Source organism: Suncus etruscus, chromosome 10, assembly GCF_024139225.1.
Source record: "Suncus etruscus isolate mSunEtr1 chromosome 10, mSunEtr1.pri.cur, whole genome shotgun sequence".
NCBI lineage: Eukaryota > Metazoa > Chordata > Mammalia > Eulipotyphla > Soricidae > Suncus > Suncus etruscus.
The window spans coordinates 94,280,936-94,287,933 of NC_064857.1; the positions used below are offsets into that span (position 1 = coordinate 94,280,936).

The 6,998-nt window shown below is 35.2% G+C and overlaps 2 non-coding genes across 2 annotated transcripts; both read right to left on the reverse strand.

Moving 5' to 3' along the window:
• Positions 1 to 567: 567 nt before the first annotated feature.
• Positions 568 to 674, reverse strand: LOC126021573 (U6 spliceosomal RNA). Its single transcript, XR_007500077.1, has one exon. It is a non-coding gene; the product is annotated as a U6 spliceosomal RNA (small nuclear RNA).
• A 371-nt stretch (positions 675 to 1,045) lies between these two features.
• Positions 1,046 to 1,152, reverse strand: LOC126021507 (U6 spliceosomal RNA). Its single transcript, XR_007500018.1, has one exon. It is a non-coding gene; the product is annotated as a U6 spliceosomal RNA (small nuclear RNA).
• Between the last annotated feature and the right edge of the window lie 5,846 nt (positions 1,153 to 6,998).

Consider the following 6,998-nt stretch of genomic DNA (forward strand, 5'->3'; position numbering starts at 1 on the left):
TATAGTTGTATTTATCTTATTTTATTTTGTTTTAATGTGCAAAGGGATTGTTTGTTAGGGAAGAGTTGGGGAAATGCAAGAAAACAGTAATGTATCTACCTCTATGTGTCTTTACTTATGTTATCTCATGTAACTGTTACAACACTGTATGGTACCATTTCACAGACAATAAACTGCAGAGTCATGGAGAGGGCCCAGGTTTCTGGCTTCTGGGATCTCACTGTTGTATAATTGCCATCTTCTAGAGAAAGTTAGGGAATTCCACTCAGAGGCTTTTAAGAGTTGGTGGAGCATGAATTGCAAATCTGAGACTCCCCCCCCCTTAAAATATATTGTTTAGTTTGTAGGGTTTTCTTAAATAATTTATTTAAGAAGCATGGTTATAAAATTGTTCATGATTAAGTTTGTCATAGATTGTACACCACTTTTCAAAAGTGCATATTTCCTACCACCAAAGTCCCCCAGTTTACTTCCCTCCACCTCTGCTTGCCTCTGGGGCATCCATTTTACTCTCTCTCTCTCTCTCTCTCTCTCTCTCTCTCTCTCTCTCTCCTATTTTCTTTCTTTTTTAATATGGAAAGCTTCACGAATTTTCATGTCATCCTTGCACAGGGGCCATGCTAATCTTCACTGTATTGTTCCAATTTTAGTATATGTGCTGCCGAAGCGAGCACCCTTTCTGTCCTTTTTACACTGTTTTGCACTACTGTTAATGCAGTGGTACTCTGCATATAATTTTATATCCTTTCAGCACTCAGTTGTCCAGAGTAATCAGTTCCAATTATCATTGTTATAGTTGATCCCTTCTCTCCCCTAACTGCAGTCACTGCACTTTGTGGCAAGCTTTCTGCCATTAACTGGTCCTCCTGGCCCTCATCTCTATTGTCTCTGGATATTACAGCTATATTATCTTTTATTTTTCTTATAGTCCATGGGTTGTATTTTTTTAAATAATATCATTATTAAAACACCGTGATCACAAACATAATTGTAGTTGGGTTTTAGTCATAAAAAGAACAACACTCTTCACCAGTGCAAAGTTCCCAAAAATATGGAACACTTCACGAATTTGCATGTCAGCCTTGTGTAGGGGCCATGCTAATCTTCTCTGTATTGTTCCAATTTTAGTATATATGCTGACAAAGCGAGCACCATGGATTTTAGTTTAATGGTATGATAAATATTTAATATCACCCCCATCTTGTACTGTAGCTATAAGGAAGAAAGGCAAGAAAATAAGAGCTGTAGACTCTTTAATTTAAAAAAATTGCACTTTCCTTTTGGGTATGACATTATATAGTGGAAAAAGCATGCTTTCTTCATTAAAAATGTGTCTCCTGAACTTATAACTGTATAATACCAGGAATATTTTTCTAATATCTTTGAGCCTTGCTTTTTACATTTGTAAAATGTATCAGAAGAATCATGGAGTCAATATTGAAATATAGTCACACATGCCTGAGGTCTAGTGAGTATTAAGGGCCTGTAAATCACTGAGAATAACACATTTATTCGGATCAGTACTTTTTCTCCCCAGATAATATGCATGGAAGTTTTATTTCTTTCACTTTACTCCATCTGCAATATCCATCTCGATGATTAGCTCACCATTTATTTGAATTAATCATAAAGAATCCTAACTTTGTTTATGTTACATTTTTCTTGTTGGCCACTTAATTGAATCAGAATTTAAGTAGGATTTGTTCTGCCATTGAAGCTGTTCGCAAATCTGAAGACCATTTTCCCTAAATACAGCCCTCAGTCTATATCATTGTCTCTCTCCAAACTGTCAAAGTAGCAACAAAGCTTGTCTTCCTCAGGTCAAATCATGTCCAAAATTTTTCATGCAACTTATGGCACACTTTACAATTTTATTTCAATGACCAAAATAATTTTATTTTGATAAAAATCTTATTTTACTCATTTAAAGTTTATTCTTCTTAATTTGGAGAGTTTTAGGGTCTCTTTGGGGTAGGATTTGAATTATTTGGTTTTGAGAACTATAGAAGAAATGCATTCTTGTGTCTCATTTCTCGAGATCAAGTGATATTAAATTTTATTATTTGGGCTTAGTGCTGTCCAAATGACAATAATTTCAAACCTAAAGATTCAAACAAAATAGTTGCAATAGGGGCCAGAGAGATAGCATGGAGGTAAGGTGTTTGCCTTGCATGCAGAAGGATGGTGGTTTGAATCCCAGCATCTCATATGGTCCCCCAAGCCTGCCAGGAGCAATTTCTAAGCGTAGAGCCAGGAATATCCCTGAGCACTGCCCGGTGTGACCCAAAAACCAAAAAAAAAAAAATTGCAATAATGAAATACAGTACAAGAAACCCTATATCTCTTTTACTCACTCACCTTTTCTTGGCACTTTATCTCATTTATTTCATCACTTCCCCACCTCTCTATATGATTTTTTTCTTCCCCCCTCTTAACTACTTGAACATAATTTGCACATAGAATAGAATTTTACCCTTAATTATATGTTGATGTGTATTTTTCAAGAAGAGTGGTATATGTACAACATAATCATTAGTACCAGTATATTTTAATTATCATTTATATATTTAAATTTAATCTACCATTTGTATACTAATTTGTCAGTCTGTCCATTCATGTCTTTAATGATCCAGTCTAAGTACAGGTATTGCATTTAGTTGTTTGTAATTCTATTAATGAACTGAATATGTGTATCTCTTGCATATTCATAAGTTAGAGCCCTATCCCCAAATGGAATTGTAGATGGGAGATTCCTTGTAATAACATTAGAATTTGATGAAGTTAAAATAACCTCATAAAAATCCCAAAAGAATATGCTTCTTTCTGTTCTACAAGGAGGCTACAAGGAGATAGACACCTATGAACTGAGACTAGTCCCACCAAACACCAGATCTTGGATTTCCAGACTATTAGAAATAAATATTCGTTGTGTGTATATAAATAGTGAATCCATTCTATGCTACTTTTATCATAATAGGCCTAAAGGACTAAGGAACCTCGTTTAATTGGAAATATCTCCACAGGCTATCTTTACAATTTTTTTTAAGGAACACAGTAGTTTTTTTTCTCCTTTTTTGGTTATGTTCCTCTTTGAAACATCTGATGTTTCATTGTGGTTAAATTCAGAATGTGTATTCTAAGACTAAATACTTCATAGATGATGATGTATCTATTTCACAGGATATCAGTTAGAACTGTACAATATCCACCTACCTCAAATTATATTTATTTTGATTAGTCAAAATGATCAAATTCTCCATTGTGTGATTATCAGATTTTCTTCCTGATGACTAATAAGCAACCCATAGGTACATAGTTTAAGATTATACAAATATACTTTTTCCTTTATAAAAACTGTCTCTTGAATTTAACAGCTCTTGATGATTCCTATTGTTATATATTTTTACAGTTATTACAACTGATAATTTTCATACCCATTTCACATTTCAAGTTGAGTATTCAAATTATTCCAAAATTGGCAAGTAAGGACATTTCAACTAGCACCTTGATCATAGTGACATGATTTCACACTTTATTTAAAGTATTTTCTAGTGCAATAAGATGTTCTAGGTCTGCATTTTTCTTTTTTCTTTTCTTCTTTTGTTCCTCTTTTCTTTTTTTCTTTTTTCCTTCTTTTTCTCCCTTTCTTTTTTCATTTCTTTCTTTTCCTTCCTTCCTTTTTTCCTTCTTTTCTGCCTTCCTTTCTTCTTCCTTCCTTCCTTCCTTCCTTTCTTCTTTCTTTCTTTCTTTCTTTCTTTCTTTCTTTCTTTCTTTCTTTCTTTCTTTCTTTCTTTCTTTCTTTCTTTCTTTCTTTCTTTCTTTCTTCTTTTTTACTTTCTTCTTCTTCTTTTTTACTTTTTTTCTTCTTTCTTTTCTCTCATTTTCCCCCCAGTAGTGTCATACCATACTCTTGGCTTTGCATTCCTGGTAAGGCTTTGAATGGTGCCAGGGATCCAACCCAGGTTGGGTTCAGAGAATATAAGTCAAATGTCTTACCTGATGTATTATCTATCTAACCCAAGACTTTATATTCTTTTCTGTTCTATCCCATCCTTGTAATTAGCTATTTCACTAAAAAGCCTTTTTCTCTTAAATGTGCATAATGGCAATCGAGAACAAGATTTGGATTTTAGCTGGAAGTAAGTAAAATAGTTATTTGTACCATAAATTGTCACATGAATAGTTTTGTGTTCAAATACAAAGTTACATGTGCAAAAATGTATTCAGTCTATAGGCAAACATAAAACATACAGAAACCAGTATGTATCAGTATATATATGATCAAATATTTAAATTAGAAATCTTCAGTGATCATTGGTATGTCTCTTTATGAGTTATTTCTTGATTTTTGTGCAATATTTGTCTATCTATTCTTCCATATTAAAATCTCTAACTCCCACAACATGAACTCATTTATTCATCTTCTGTCAAATTATTTCTGGTTCCTCCCAAAAGCATGAACTTTGGGAGGTAAGTATGCCTTTAGAATCAAACACACCTGTTTTTTAAGTTTGGATGAAAAATCTTGAGAGATTTATCTATTTCATTTATGTCACAAGTAATATGTACATTATAGAGTTTATTTTATAGAATTCAATGAAATTAGTAAATAGTAGCTTAGAAATGTTTTGTGAGTTTTTTAAAATTACTTTCTACTCAGGTTTTTTTGTTGTTGTTTTTGGGCCACACCTGCTAACACTCAAGGGTTACTCCTGGCTATGCACTCAGAAATTGCTCCTGGCTTAGGGGACCATATGGGATGCCGGGATTCGAACCACCTTCCATCCTGGATTGGCTGCGTGCAAGGTAAACATCATACTGCTGTGCTATTGCTCCAGCCCCTTCTACTCAGATTTTTTTTAAGTTTTCAAATACTGTTAAGTTGGGTATTTTCAGCAACAGCAAAAAAGGGAGTATCCAAACATATATTCAGGGCTGTTAGTGTGGACTCATTTCTCCTCAGAGGATACTGACTTAACTGATTTTCATGCAACTTATGGCACACTTTACAATTTTATTTCAATCACCAAAATAATTTTATTTTGATAAAAATCTTGTTTTACTCATTTAAAGTTTATTATTCTTAATTTGGAGAGTTTTAGGGTCTCTTCGGGGTAGGATTTGAATTATTTGGTTTAGAAAACTATAGAAGAAATGCATTCTTGTGTATCATTTCTCAAGATCAAGTGATATTAAATTTTGTTACTTGGGCTTAGTGCTGTCCAAATGACAATAATTTCAAACCTAAAAATTCAAACAAAATAGTTGCAAAAATGGTGATTTGCACCGATCTTATCAAGGCTTCTAGTACAAAGATGAGCCCATGGAGGTGATATAGGAGGTGAGTTGAGACTCTGGTAAATTTCAGGTGGCATATAATATTGGGAAGTAGAGAAATGGGCTTCAGAAACCAAGAAAATGGAAGGTAGGAATGGACCAGGAGGTCAACATATATATAATGGCAAGAGTCTTAAAGGTAAAGAGCACAAAATGTTAATGCGTAGGTGAGTCCCCTTAGGAGCAGAAGAAGAGCACAGAATTGGTGGCCGGAGCAGTGGAGCAAGGAGTAAAGATGTCTCGAGCTAGCCTAGGACGGACCTTGGTTTGATCCCCCAGTGTCCCATATGGTCCCCCAAGCCAGGGGCGATTTCTGAGCGGGTGTGGCCCCAAAAAACAAACTAACAAACAAAATAAAAAAGAAGTTAGAGATCCAATCAGCCTAGAGCTATATTGTATAAATTGAAATGTCTTCTTTTCAAACTGCATCTGCATGGTCTGGGAAAAGGAGGGCTGATGATAGAGACCAGTGGATCTCTTTTTGTAACCAGTCACAAACTACAATGGCCATGGGAAGCTGGCAGCCAGGTAAACGATGAAACCTGGATGGAGGCATTAGATGGAGGATTAGAGACAGCTCAAGCAGTGTTTGAAGGAGGATCCATGGGTCACTGTGCCCAGCCCACAGAGCTAGTGTCTGCACAGTTTGGGAAAAGGGGGGTTGATGGGAGGGACTGGCAGGTTCCTTTCTGTACCCAGACACAGACCTACAGTGGCCGTGATTTGGCCTGTTTGTTTTCATTTTAAAAGGAATTGTTTTGGGCTCAAAACAAGGAGGAATACTCCTCAAATTGTTTCTCTTTGAACTAGATGATCCTCTACTCTTTGTGAAATGAACCATAAATGTAATCTTACTTCACTTCTCCAAACCTCAAGGCTATCCACTCATCACAGAAGCTACAGTGCAACCTCTCATCTCCAAGCTCTTCTTTCAGAGTTTAATCCATGTCCTTTGGATGGAACCAGTGTATTAATTGGCAGACAACTGAGGTAAGCACAGTTTCCCTTTACCCATTCTGAATTTTTCCTTTGATGTCTCATAACAATTATCTCTCTTCTTTGGTGCTTACAATTTCATGGGAATCAGATCTAACTCCCATAAGAGTGTGAAGCCACAGCACTACTAGGAGAGAAAAATTTATATAGGAAAATTTTTTTCAGCAAGAAAACAGCAAAATAGAAAATATTGTCATTAGAAAATCAGCAACAAAGATTTTCTGTTGTCAATTTGAGGTGCTCCTATTCAGTCTGACTGGTTGCACTTATGTTCCTAATCAGTACCATGTTCAGGAGAGAGCTAATAAAGCACACAGTCTCTAATGATAGTCACAGGAAGCCACAAACCAAAAACCAAATGATCACTCAAGTGTATTGCACTTCTTTGGATTTTCCCAAGTGATTGTGAAAGAAAACAAAATGGTGATTGTTAGAGGGTGGGAGGAAACTTATAAGGGAGAAGATTAAGAAACTTGGTTCTAAATGCTTATCCCCGTTCTGGGGCCATGAGATAAACACATCTATTTACAATCCTGCCACTCTTCTCTGTATCTTTTTGCTTCTTGATAGTCATTTATGTTCCCTGTCTAGAAGATACTTATCAGGATATAGTTTAAGTAGAAAATAAAGCTTTATCACTACAATATTTAACTTTTCTTCAGCTT